Source organism: Sarcophilus harrisii, chromosome 2 (genome assembly GCF_902635505.1).
Source record: "Sarcophilus harrisii chromosome 2, mSarHar1.11, whole genome shotgun sequence".
Taxonomy (NCBI): Eukaryota; Metazoa; Chordata; class Mammalia; order Dasyuromorphia; family Dasyuridae; genus Sarcophilus; species Sarcophilus harrisii.
In genome coordinates, this window is record NC_045427.1 from 107,328,806 (window position 1) to 107,342,564 (window position 13,759).

A 13,759-nucleotide genomic window follows, 5' to 3' on the forward strand; every position below is an offset into this window, starting at 1 on the left:
GGGAAAAACAATTGCAAAAATTAAGCAGTTCCCCCAAGGATACTTCCTGGCTGTAGTTCCAGCCTTGTTGGAGAGTCATACTCCAAGGCAGGGAATTAGGAAAAGAAGAGTAGTTTCTGCAAAAGAATTTAAAAACTCTAGAGGACACATTTTAGGAAGGAGAGTACTTGAAGGAAGAAAAACCACAGGAAAAATAAAAGTTGACCTGACCCAGCAACATCATAACTGCATGTACTCATGCTAGGCTAGTAAAAACAAAAGCAAAAATTCAAGTTGGGTTTTTTCCTTTTCTGATTTCATGAAATTATTGTGCCAATAACATTTCAGTGGAAAATGCTTTGCAATTCCAATTAGATGTCTGAGAAAAAGCCAACATCCTTGTCTAGATTGTAATGAATGTTCTCAACTTGTTATTGCTAACAGATTTTTTTTAAAAAAAAATACTGCAAAAAGGTGCTTTGTTGCATCAGGGAAATCCAAGGCCCTCAGGCAAGAAGAAAATTGAAGTTGATGGAACATCTTTCTCCCTGGGAAACTACTAACCAAACAGAAAAATATTGCATACCCTCTTTCAGAATACCAGTGGAGAGTGATCTGTGTATACTAGAGATTTAGCCACAGACTGTCTAATTTTCATCATGTCTCATGCCAATAAACTAAAAGTCATGAAGAAATGATAAATTAAGTCAACAGGTGGGTATTTTTGTTTTGCAATTGGCTTTATTTAATGAAAAATAATCTCTTAGCTGTTGCATGAATTCCCTAAGGGTAAAAACCAAACTGCCTCTTTTGTTGTATCATACCCAGTTTCAACCCCGAGCCCTTTTCAGAGCCAATGAAAGAATAATAGAATATTATTTATTCCTCTTGAGTCTTTTTAAAACCACAACTACTTTTACCCTAAATCTGCTTGCCAAAAAAAAAATCTGAGAATAGGGAATTTTTAAAATTTACTTTTAAAATGTTTGTTGATGCCTTTTATCTATGTTTGCCCCCTGCTACCCTCACATACACTCTAAAAAAACACCCTATTTTATACATGCTATATATACACACATAAATATGTGTGTGTGAGCCTTTGTATGTATGTGTACACATACATATCTATATATGTTTTGCCTCCTATCATAATGGAAGCTCTTTAAGGAAGGAATTGTTTCACATTTCTTTGTATCTCCACAATTTACCACAGGTCTTGGTATGTAAATGCTCGGTATATATTCATTGAATAATAGGAAAACAAAGCATGCAAAATCTACAATGTGTTTTTGGTTGAATAGTTCTGGATTATATTGATACTAGAAAAACTTATAAAACTAATGATGTGAATCAGAAGTGTGATCTCACCATTCCTGTCAAGAAGTGTCACATCTCTTAGTGTGAGCAGCAATCAAAGAAATGTCTAGGGAGCAGATGGGGGGAGTCTTCAAGTACTTGAAAGATTGGATGTGGAAAAAAAGGGATAGATATGTTTTGCTTGGATCCAGAGGGAAGAACTGGGAGAAATGGATGTAAGTTGAAAATAGGCTGATTTAAATATGATGGATCTATAAGAAAGGGCAGCTAGATGGCACAGCAGATAGTGTTGGAAATAGAGTTAGGAATATTCATCTCCCTGAATTCGAATCTGGTCTGAGACATTTACTAGCTGTGTGACTCTGGGTAAGTCATTTTTCCCTGTTTGCCTCAGTTTCCTCACCTGTAAAATGAGCTAAAAAAGGAAATGGCAAACCACTCTATCTCTGTCAAGAAAATCCCAAATGGGATCACAATGAGTTGAACACATATGGAAACAATTGGACAACATCTGTATGAAAATGGAAGATCTTGGTAAATAGTAAATATCCCATCACTAGAATTCTTAAAGGAGTGACTGGAATACCACTTGTTAATTATAATGCTGAGAGAATTTAATCTTATTCTTTTACATAGTGGCTTATATATTCTCCAAGACCACACACACCATCTCCTACCTCTGTCTTTACCCTTGTATCTGCTTCTTAAGATACTTATATTGGTACTTGTTGCCTTCGTGTTATAATGTAATCTCTTGTAATCATGTTATAATGTAATAGTGTAGGAACTATTTTGCTTTTGCCTTTGTATTCCTGGGGTCCAGCACAGAATCTGGCACATAGTAGGTGCTTAATAAATGATGATTGAATGAACATTTATTAAACACTCAGTATGTGTTAGGTTATACAGTGGATAGAATGCCTGAGTCAGGAAGATTTATCTCCCTGGGTTTAAACCTAACCTCAGATACTTACTAGCTGGGTGACTTTGGGCAAACCATTTAACTTTGTTTGCTTCAGTTTCTTTATTTATAAAATGAGCTGGAGAAGGAAATGGCAAACCACTCCAGGGTTTTGCCAAGAAAATCCCAAATGGGGTCATGAAGCGTCAGATATGACTATGATGACCCAATAACAACAATAAATGTGTCAGGTTCTGTGTTAAACACTGGGAATAAAAAATACAAAAGTGAGATAGTCAAATAACTTGCATTCTTAATTGGAAAAATAAATAAATATAGGAAACTGGTGGTCACTTGGGGATGTAGTAACTAACTTGTGAGGTAGACACAAATCTGGTTTAGCTTTCTCCAGGTCAGTGCTTATGCTATTCTTTCTCTCTTAAATTTGGGGATTCTTTGGTTTTCATGACAATTCAAACAGCAATAATGATGCCTTGCATTTTGTACTTAATGCACTTAGCACAGTGCCTGGCACTTAATAAATATGTATGGAGTGATTTTTATTAGCTATCATTTCATTTGATCCTCACAATAACTTTGTGAGGTAGATTAAAGAGACACTCTAATTTTCCTTTTCCAGATGGGTAAAATGAAACAGAGATTTCCAGATGGGTAAAATAAAAAGAGATAACAAGAGAACACCCTAAACTCACACAATAAGTCTTCTGTTCAATGTCTCCACTGAAATTTCAGTACATCTGATTTTGAAATGCAAATTTGGGTTTGGAATATGCATCCTAAACTGGAGGAAATGGAGGAATTTTACTCTAGATCTCAGCTGAAATCTTGGGGGAAGATCTGATTCTAGAGTTCTCCCCAATTATTTTAATCTGTTCCATATTGGGAGTAGATACAAAGGGCTTTAAAAGCCAAACACAGGAATTTCCATTAGATCTTGGAGGTATATGATAGGGAGACTCTGGAGTTTACTGCCCAGGAGGGTGATGTGAATGGACTCATGTTTTAGGAAAAGCAATTTAATAGCTGAGTGGATGATGAATCAGAGAGGGAGAGACTGAAACCAAACAGAGACTATTACAATAGTCCAGGTATGAGGTGATGGGGGCTCATGTCAGAGAGGCTGCTGTGTCAGATAAAAGGAAATATATGAGAGATGTTATGAAGGCAGAATCAACATGCCTCTGCAATGGTTCAGAAGGTGGGTGAATGAGAAAGAGGCTGAGATTGACACCTAAGTTCCAAGCCTCAGTGACTTGGAGAGTGGTTATATCCTTGACCATAATAAGGAAATTTGGGGGAAGAGACAATGAGTTCATTTACAACCATGATGAATTTAAGGAGTCTACTGGACATCCAATTTGAAATGTCCCATAGACAACCTGAGATGTGGGACTGGAGATAAGAGTTAGAGCTTGATATAGATAGATAGATGACTGGAGATGGCCCCTATCAAGGTTGTGGAATCTATAAGAAATAATGGTTTGTGGCATGCTTAGTACCTAGTATTTCATACATAAATGCTAGCTGACTGATTACATTAATTCTTAAACAAATATTGTAGGTGAAAATGGGTGAGGCTCATATTCTAGGGGAAAAAGGCATATACTTATTTTGGTTTGACTTCCTCTTCCAGTCTTCAATGAACTCTATAATGCAGTGATACTGGTCTATATTTGCTTTTCTTGCACATGACACTCTGCCTTCTTTGTCTGTGACTTTGCACTGACCTAGAACATTTTTTCTCCTTAGTGTCACATCTTAGGCTTTCTTTAAAACTCAACTTAATGGTTATCCTCTAACAAGAATCCTTTCCTGGTCCTTTTTTGATTGAATTCCATTTATTCTCATTCTCTCTCTCTCTCTCTCTCTCTCTCTCTCTCTCTCTCTCTCTCTCTCTTTCTCTCTCTCTTTGTATTATTATATTAAAATATATACATTTACATATTTAATGATATTTATGGTGTTTATTAGAGACAGATATAGATATGAAGATATTTTGTATATACTTAGTTATTTTAATATGCACCCCCCACCTTACAATATTAGTGTTTTTGCCTTTCTTTATATCATCAGTACCTACTTAGACAAGAGCCTGATGTACAATCAGCATTTATGAAATGAAATGACTTGAACCTCCTTTTGGGATCCTGAAATCATCATGCAAACACTAGAATGCCTACTATGCACCAAGTACTGTGCTAAGCACTGGAAAGGAGCAATTCCTTTTTCCAAGGGTAAAGTCAATGATTCTGCCAATGTACATTTACTTAGTTTCTTCTCTTTTCCTGGTTACAAAGAATAGGGCTTGATATTGATTATGTACCTTATGAGGAATAATTAGTAAATACTTCCCATTATTGAGTACAAAAGGAATAAATGGTTTCACAAAAGAATCTTTCAAATGATGTCCATAGATATGCAAAATATAGAACTGAAAAAAATCTCTATTCTGTCTCATCTAATCCATGGCCTAGATGTAAGCTTATATGATATTTGTTCTAATTCCATAATATATTTCTGCTAGTCTGAATCAACTCCTTTCTTCAGAAGATCCCCAATATGATTCTTCCTGTTAAGAAATCTTTTTAAGTCTAATATCTTGCTTTCTTCTTCTTAATTTTCTTAATTTCTCCTGATTACTCACTGCTGTCTCTCATAGTTATTACAAAACTCCAAAAGCCCAGGATGACCATATCTGTCTTGAATAACTCACAATATCAGCACAGAACAAAGTACAGGTCTATTTCCCCCACCATGTCATGACTTTAGACCTCATGTGAGCAATCCTTAAGAGATGAGTAAGATCACTAAGAAAATAGTAAGAGAATTCAGGAATTCCCTCCTTTTTTCTCTAGAAAACATGATTTCCAAACTCTTGGGAGAATTACTCTTGAAACAGTCCCCAAGGCTGGCAACATCTAAGAAGTCTCCTTTCTCTGGATAATTGGTTAGATTTAGGGAATCATACTATCCATGAAATCTCTTTCTGTTTAACCAAGAGACAAGAGCTCAGGAATGAAATTGTGGGTGGTCTCCCACTTTGGATAAAATAAACAGGTACAACCCAAACTCCTGTACTTATGCTGCAAGATGATGAAAAGACTATGTGAATGCATCAGTTCTCCTAAGCCCAGGCCACAGCTCTCTTCATTTCTGCTGTTCTCTCCAGATCTAGAAAATAAATAAAAAACAGGGCTGAGTAGGGTTTTTGCTTCAGTTTTACAAGGCACCCCAAAGGGGTGGCTTCTCCTGCAAGACTATGAGTCAACCAAATCATCTTTGGGAGTGGCCCCAATTACTGAAACCCATCCCCAGGATGGGGAATTGCCAAGAAGCAACTCCAAACTTACCAATTCATTTTTGGACAGCTCCAGTTACTTAGATTTAATCAAAAACTATCTTTTGTTATCTAAATAAAGTGCCAAGGGACATGCCCATGCCCTAAAGCAAGAAGTAATAATATCAACAACATAAACAACAACAACAAGCATTTATATAGCATGTTAAGGCTTGTAAAGAGCTTTATATACATTATCTCATTTGATCCTAATAATGACTCTGAGAGGTAGGGGTCGTTATTAGGTCCATTTTACAAATGAGGAAATTGAGGCTCAGACAAATTAAATTACATGCCCAGGATCATACATTTAGTAACTAAGGTAGAATTGAAACCCAAATATTCATGGCTCTAACTCTCACATTCTTCACACTGCAGCCCCCCCAAATTCCAAAGCTTTACTGACTTAAAAATTCATAAAATAGATTAGGCAACACCTTTATGTGTGTAAGTAACGCTCAAGGACTTTAGAAGTTCCTCAAACATGGGTCTAATGAGAATTGGTGACAAGACTGGTTCAGATCAAAGAGAAATTCAAGAATTCACAAGAAGAATTCAGTGTAGTATCATTCTACAGGAGCAAATCTGGGCTTGAAACCTTGTTCTGTTAATTACTATTTGTGGGAATTTGAATAAGTCCCTTATCCCCTCTTAGTCTCTGTTTCCATTTCTGCAAAATGAAGACACTGGAGCAGATTCTTTGTAAGTTCCCTTCCAGTTCAATAACCCTCTATTTAGCCCACCTGACTACACAACAAGACACTACAACTTTATTTAAGGAACAGACTTCTTATTGATGACACAGCTTCCTTTATTCCCCTACTATGGCTAAAGTATGCCCAACTATGAGAATATTTGTTATGATAGCTAAATATGGACAGGATGAAAAACATTAAGAAAATAAATGAGTATGTAGACTCCAGCATGGCAGGGACTTTCAGACTAGCAAGACCAAAATAGAAAAGTAGGAGGGACCTAGAAACCAAGCCAAATAATGTCCATCTATAGAGTTCTTTCTACACAGGAATTTACAGAGGGAATCAATGAGATCTCAGTGAATAAGGGGAATCAAGATGTTTCTGTTAGCTAAATTTTGATTTTTGGATGAAATGGGACACATAAGTCATTGAACAATGAGCAAAAATAAGTTTGTTTAACACTAACATAATAAGGATATGTAATAAGGATACAGGCATTTTACTTTTATAAACATGTTACCTCCCCGACTTGTTCTCATATGGAAACATGGTTAGTTAGCGGGGTAGGGTACAATGACATACATGGTCTTCTGATATTTACCAAATCAGAGACTGCAACTTCACCAGTGGGATTGTTTATGTTATTGCTGTTATTGTTGCTGTTATTTGTTTGTTTGTTTAATACAATTAGGTGATCAAGAAACTGTGTCCAGGGAAAAAAACAAAGACCAACAAAGTCTCACAGACAGTTTTATTGCCTTTCAGGGAAAACTAACTGTGGTAAATATTGATTCTATCACAAAGAGAAAGGCATTTTTAAAAATATGTTTCCATGACAATATTAATCTCAATTTATAAAGATTATTACTTTTTGCTCAGTTTGTCCAGCTAAACTAGTACTACTCTCACTCTGACCCATATATATAAATACATATATATGAACGGTACAGTTGTCATGTATTTGAGCAGTTTGAGACAAAAATGAACTGTTTTGCAAAATACAGGCTTAACCTTGTAAAAGATATAGGTTGGTGCTTCTATTTACATGTGAATAGTTTAATGGTTTAAAAGGCAAAGAAAAACTTTTTTTTAAATTATAGCTTTTTATTTTCAAAACATATGCATAGATAATTTTCAACACTCACCTTTGCAAAACCTTGTGTTCTAAATTTTTTTCTTCGCTTTCCCCCACCCCTTCCCCTAGATGGTAAGTTATCCAATATGTTAAACATGTACAATTCTTCTATACATATTTCCACAATTAATATGGGACACAAGAAAAATCAGATTAAAAAAAAGGAAAAAATGAGAAAGAAAACAAAATGCAAGGAAACAACAGTAAAAAAGGTGAAAATATTATGTTATGGTCTACACTCACTTTCGACTGTCCTCTTTCTGGATACAGATTGCTCTCTTCATCACAAGACCATTGGAACAGGCCTGAATCACCTCACTATTGAAAAGAGACACGTCCACCAGAATTGATCATCATATAATCTTGCTGTTGGTGTGTACGATGTTCTTCTGGTTCTACTCACTTCACTTTGCATCAGTTCATGTAAGTCTCTTTAGACCTTTCTGAAATCATCCTGGGGATAGTTTCTTATGGAACAATAATATTCCATAACATTGATATACCATAATATATTCAGTCATTCTCCAGCTGATGGACATCCACTCATTTTCCAGTTTCTTGCCATTTTAAAAAGGCTTCTACAAACATTTTTGCACACATGTGACCCAAAAGAAACTGCACCCCAAGATAGTAGTATAATATCTCATCATTCAATATTTTTAATTTAATTTAATTAATTATTTTCAGAATGCAAACCATTTTTAAATTGGATACTGTCTGGCTTGGGCACACATACTGGGCTGGTCTTGTACATATTGTTGTCTACATGTTGTATACTACATGGACAATTGTCCATGTAGTATAATTTTGAGAGGGTCTGAAAGACTTTACCTCATTTCCAAAATCTCCACTCCTAATCTGCCATTTGCCTGAAATCTGCATCATCTTTTCAAGGAATATTATTTAAAGAACCAGACATTAGGCTATATGGGAGGAATAGCACATTAAGTTACTCATTAGCAGGAATTTATTTATCTGACTCACTATTACCCTGTCTCATCCTACTTTGTCCCCTCAGCTTTCGCCCATGCTGTTTCCTTCCAGGAATGGGTTCCATACACATGTTTGACTTAGCTCCTCCACGAAACTTTGTTTGATTCTTTCTCTCCTCCACTTTTTCTCATAGCATTTTAAAAAATATATTACAATTTTCATTACATCTACTTACTTCCATGACCCTGCTAGATTATAGCCTCTTTAAGAGCAATTTATCTGTTATGTGAGTTATAACACAATGCAAGTGGAAGAAAATCCTGCATTTGAAGACTTGGATGAAATTCTTGAACTTGAGCTACAACTCTCTGGGTACCAGTTTCCCCATCTACAAAATGAGAGGGGTTGAGCTAAATGTCTCTAAGGTCTCTTCTGGCTCTAAACCATACATCTTTCTATCCTTTAGTCATATATATTGTGGGACTTCAATGAATATCTGTTGAATTGAATTGAATATGACTATCATTTCTCATTGTAACCTAGTAGTTGACAGGATCCTCAGGAAATAATCTAAGAAGAGGTCCTTCAGGAAGAAGTTTAAGAAAGGAAAAAAGAAAGAAGCCAAGATTATGGAGGGTATTGCCTAGATTGTTGTGGCAAATGTCAGAGAGGTGCATAGGACATCACAAGGCTACCAGGTGGTACCAGTAGAAAGAGTCATCAAAGACAATAAGAGCAAAAGATACCAAAGACAAACTTCATCATTCTGCTTCTGGTCAATTCTACATACATAATTCCCAATTAAAATAAATGAATGGCCTTTGATTGTTATACCACAGTTCTCTTTTATTGTCCTGACTCAGTTTCCTAAATTATCCTGATTCCAGTTTCCCTAAATTGTCCTGCCTAGGTTTCCCTAATTGTTCTGCCTCAGTTTATAATTGTTCTGCTCAATCCTGCAAAACCACCCTTCCCTCTTAATCAGAATATTTGACAAGGATAAAAGATCTTATATTTTAGAACATCAGAATGCCTCTCCTCACCCCAAGCTATCAGACTATCAGATACCCATCTTTTCAGGATGCCTCTCCCCATCTCTGGGGTTACTCCCCCCATTATGTCATCCCATCTTTGGTGGCTCATTGTACCCTGTCAGAATCCTGTTCCCGCTCTCAGCATCCTGACTCCGCCCCTGCCTCAGTCAACCCCCAAGCATGGGCCACATGTATGTAGGTCATTGAGAACTCAGATTGTTTGCTGGATTCTAGGAGACGATAGTCTCATTCAGCCCCAGGACCAAACCATGGATCCATTTGGTCTCAGTAAATCTCTCCCTTTCAAATAAATTATTAAATGCTCTCTAATCTCTATCTTGCCTCAGTTTCTCCGGCATTACATGATGAGAGCTGTCTGATGGGAGAATAGTAATGGTTATTAAGAAAATCCAGTAGCAAAGAATCAATTCCTATTGTCTCTTAATAATTCTATGTATTTAACAATTAAATAATAGCTACCACACCTGGGACCTTAGGGTTTACAGATTGCTATTTGTATCTTAATTGACAACTCTCCTTAGCAAAATTGGGTTTTTTATTTATTTTTTTTAAAATATTTCTCTTGGAAAAAGTTCTAATTGTGCAAGTCTCTGAAAGATTGTTACAATAAAAGACAAATGAAGAACTGATGGACTAAAAATATAGACTTGGTCATAAAACTGAGGAGAAATTTGCAGTCTTAAAGCAAGGTAAGATGTTCCAAGTATATGGCTTTCTAACTTGCAAGATATTCTATTGATTCAACCACTTTATTACAACAGAAACAGTGAAACATTCTGAAAGGCTCTATAAGTATTGTTATTTAAGAACAAGATATTTCAACCTTTTATTTGAGCTTTTCAGAAATAAATATTTTTAGCAGGAAGATTATTGCGAAATGTTGACGCAAGATGTTTATATTGGATCCTACTATTCCCATTTACCCTAAGCAACAACTATTTATTGGCACAAAAATAAGGGAGAAAAAGAACCCTCTTTCATGAATCTTTCTTTCACCTGGGGAAGAATTATTTCATATTGCTATAGGGAAAACAGGGAGGTCTGTGCTAGAAAATTTGTTGGCAGCTATGCATATTAGAAACAGGTACGCATAATAAAGAAAGGAATGTAAAGTAGGGATGGAGGCCCATTCTCTGCCTGTTTCATCTAGCCTTTTGCTCTCCTTCTTAGTTTCATTTGCATGCCAATCAGGGAGGAACTTGGAAGCAAGAAATACCAATTCTCTGCAGTCCCTACTAGACTCCTATAAGTTTTGTTTTTGTTTTTTTGGGAAAAAAGGGGGGGAGTTTTAGAAGACTTGATAGCAAGTTTAGATTTAATGAGAATTAAAAGTGGGCAGCTAGATAGTGCAGTGGATAGAGTGACAGACTTGAAATTAATAAGACCTCTCTTCCTGAGTTCAAATTTGATTTCAGAAACTTCCTAGCTTCCTAATAACTTAACCCTATTTGCCTCAGTTTCCTCATCTGTCAAATGAGCTGAAGAAGGAAATGGCAAACTACTCCAGTATCTCTGCCAAGAAAACCCCAAATAGGGTCCCAGAGTTGGACATGACTGAAAATAACAACAAAGCATTTCATAATCTCAAATCAGTTATTGGAAGGGTCTAACCTACTGCTAGATAAAGGCAGTGGAATGAACAGTTTTAGCTCCCTGATGCTCTGCTGGCTTTTGTTGACTGCCTGACTGGGTAGGATAGCTCCTATAGCCTCTGGCTTGCTCTGAAAGGTCTGTAGCTCTAGCTGCCAGGGAGAGATTTTCTAAACTCTCTGTCCCAGTAGATGGTAACAGAAAATAGCAAATGGAACAAAATAAAATATCCAAAGCCAAATGCTACATGTATGTTTGTCCTTATTACTGTTATTCTTATGTTCTCTGTCTCCCACTGGTGATATTAGGATATGTGAGAATTTGTATATGGAAGCATCTCTTCTTGTCATCTTATTTGTTAGGTCATTTGATAAATGTCTTTTTTCTTTTTTGTATAATGGAAGGAGCAATGAATTTTAATTTGATTAAATGTCTTTTTTCTTTTATTGTATAATAGAAGGAGCAATGAATTTGAAGCAGAGAGACTGGATGTGAATCATAGCTCTTGCATTTGTTACATGTGGGAGTTTAGACAAATTATTCAATCTTTCTTGGCCTCAGTTTCACCTATAAAATGAAAGGGTTAAGTTAGGTGACCTCTAGATAGTCTTTCCAACTCTTAAAATGATGCTTCTCTGAGCTTCTGGTTGGCTTAGGGAAGCAATCACAATTTATGAGTGGGTGCTGACTCACAGAGAGCCTCAAAACTGGGGGAGTTTTTCCATGAGCCCACAAGTAAAGGGGTTATATTCCTTCTTTCTCCTCCTTCTCCCCAGATCCCTGCCTCTTTCCTGGTTATACCAACTCTCCATTATGAGCTTGTACACGCTGTTTCCTTCATTCTCTGGTTTGAAGAATTGGCTTCATTCATTATTAAGAACTGCAGCAAAGGGATTTTTAGGTAATTATTTTCAAAGGATATTGTAGCCTCAAAGAACCCATAAATATATTATATATACATACTTTTCACTTTTCTATCAATATTCATAAAGTTTTAAATGCAGTTTTCCTTACATATTGTGTCGTATGTCTCAGTAAAAGTTTAACAGATTCCTCCCCTCTCCTTTCCCAGTGCCATTACAAAAATTAATAGATTACATTAAGAGAGAGCTCTCTCCAGCTGCAGGCTAGACTACCCCAGATGTCTGCCTTCTTCAACTTAACCAAAGTATGCAAAAAAAAACTCATTAGTAAAATCTGCCTATAGATTAATTTTTAGTTTTCTCCCCTGGACATTATAAGTTTTCAATCTGATGATTTGAGAAAATCAAATGGTTTGAGAACAGCTTTTTAATATGTCTTCATGGAAGAATACAATAATTGACAAATAAATGACCTATTGAAATAGAACTGTCAAAATAACCACAAGACATTTTTATTAGCATAAATGAGTCCATGTCTGACAGCATGTGTTTTATGTTTTGAAAACAAGATTTTTCCCACAATGCTCTGACCGAGACCATAACTATAGGGAGGTATTTACAACAGAATCTGTTATTTGTTTTAAAGTATTATTTTCCTTATCTGTTCTATCAATAGGGTGCAAAACTAAAGAGAGTTGAAAACATGTGGGTCATGATATATAGTGCTGTGTGCTCCAATAAAAGCTTAACAGATTCCTCCCCTTTCCTTTCCCTATGCCATTACAAAAATTAATAGGTTACATTAAGAGAAGGCCTTCAGGGGTGTATTTGATGTAGGTTGGAAAAACAAGTCCTAAGGAATTGAAGACAAACCCTAAACTCAAAGATGAACTCAGATTACCTCCAAAGCCACAAATAATAATACTATATTTATACAGCACTTTATGACATACAAAATGCTTTCCTGTTGTAACAACACTATGAAGTATTCATATTCATATTCAGTTGTATCATCCTCTTCTTGACCCATTTGGGATTTTCTTAACAAAGAAAAGCTTACCATTTCTTTCTCCAGTTCATTTTACAGTTGAGAAAACTGAAGCAATATATATACTCTAAGGCAGTGTTTCTCAAAGTATAGTCTAGAGAATCCTGGGAATCTCTGAAACCCTTTTAGAGGGTCTACAAATTCAAAAATAGTTTTTATTTCCAATATGGTAAATGTCTATAAATATAATCCAGATAAACGAAAACACTTTGGAGAGATCCTCAATAATTTTTTATAGGATAAAGATACTGAAAACAAAAGTTTGAGAACCACTGCTCTAAGGTATATATACTGTATATATACTCTAGGTAGGGTATGGCTAGAGCAGAAAAATTAAAAGAAATTCAGAGATTTTAGGGTTTGTAATCACTGCAAGGATTACACAATGAAATTAGGAAGATTACTGTGATCTGTTAGGCTAAAAGTAATATCATTTTGAAATGAAAATTTCTTTTATTCAGGATAGTGAAAACATATAAAGTTAATATGTCTTTCACTTTAGTTGAGCATTCCAAGATAGGTTCCACATTTTAAAATATATGTGTATGTGTGTGTGCATATATGTGCATGTGTGTGAATGTGAATACACAAGATCCAGTAGGAAAAAAAAGGACCTGTAACAAAAAATTATATATCTAAAACAGGTGTAAGGTAAAATCTGTAGATAAATGTGTGTGTGTGTGTGTGTGTGTGTGTGTGTGTGTATACAATAATAAATTAATATGTTAATATTATATAATATTATAATAATAATATAATATATTCTATAATAATAATAATAATAAATTAATATGTTATAGGATAGGCAAGTGGCCTACTAGATAGAGCACTAGACCTGGAGTCAAGAAATTCTGAGTTCATCTAACCTCTGACACTAGCTGA